Here is a 1,302-nt window from a genome sequence, read left to right on the forward strand (position 1 = left end):
AATAGAAAATATGAACAGACCAATCACAAGTAATGAAATTGAAACTGTGATTAAAAATCTCCCAACAAACAAAAGTCCAGGACCAGATGGCTTCACAGGTGAATCCTGTCAAACATTTAGAGAAGAGCTAACACCCATCCTTCTCAAACTCTTCCAAAAAATTGCAGAGGAAGGAACACTCCCAAACTCATTCTATGAGGCCACCATCACCCTGATACCAAAACCAGGCAAAGGTACTACAAAAAGAGAAAATTACAGACCGGTATCACTGATGAATATACATGCGAAAATCCTCAACAAAATACTAGCAAACAGAATCCAACAACACATTAAAAGGATCGTACACCATGATCAAGTGGGATTTATCCCAGGGATGCAAGGATTCTTCAGTATACTCAAATCAATCAAGTGATACACCGTATTAACAAATTGAAGAATAAATACCATACGATCATCTCAGTAGATGCAGAAAAAGCTTTTGGCAAAATTCAACACCCATTTATGATAAAGACTCTCCAGAAAGTGGGCATAGAGGGAACCTACATCAACATAATAAAGGCCATATATGACAAACCCACAGCCAGCATCATTCTCAAACTGAAAGCATTTTCTCTAAGATCAGGAGCAAGACAAGGATGTCCGCTGTTGCCAGTATTATTCAACATAGTTTTGGAAGTCCTAGCCATGGCAATCAGAGAAGAAAAAGAGAAGGCATACAAGTTGGAAAAGAAGAAGTAAAACTGTCACTGTTTGCAGATGACATGATACTATACATAGAGAATCCTGGGAGAGGAGAGAAGATGGCGGAAGAGTAAGAGGCGGAGATCACCTTCCTCCCCACAGATACATCAGAAATACATCTACACGTGGAACTGCTCCTATAGAACACCCACTGAACGCTGGCAGAAGACCTCAGACCTCGCAAAAGGCGAGAATCCTAAAGATGCCACCAGAAAACTACTAGAGCTAATCAATGAATTTGGTAAGGTTGCAGGATACAAAATTATTGCACAGAAATCTCTGGCATTTGTATACACTAACAACGAAAGATCAGAAAGAGAAATTAAGGAAACAATCCCATTCACCATTGCAACAAAAAGAATAAAATACCTAGGAATAAACCTACCTAAGGAGATAAAAGACCTGTAACTCAGAAAACTGACACTGATGAAAGAAATCAAAGATGACACAGACAGATGGAGAGATAAGCCATGTTCTTGGATTGAAAGAATCAATATTGTGAAAATGACTGTACTACCCAAAGCAATCTACAGATTCAATGCAATCCCTAACAAATTACCA

The 1,302-nt window shown here is 38.8% G+C and overlaps 1 protein-coding gene across 2 annotated transcripts in view; it reads left to right on the plus strand.

Annotated features, from left to right (window-relative positions):
* CUL4A (cullin 4A) overlaps nt 1-1,302 on the plus strand; it is a 51,963-nt gene that overhangs the window by 39,062 nt on the left and 11,599 nt on the right. The gene's annotated exons all lie outside the window — the stretch shown is intronic.

This window comes from Physeter macrocephalus, chromosome 13, assembly GCF_002837175.3.
Source record: "Physeter macrocephalus isolate SW-GA chromosome 13, ASM283717v5, whole genome shotgun sequence".
Lineage (NCBI taxonomy): Eukaryota > Metazoa > Chordata > Mammalia > Artiodactyla > Physeteridae > Physeter > Physeter macrocephalus.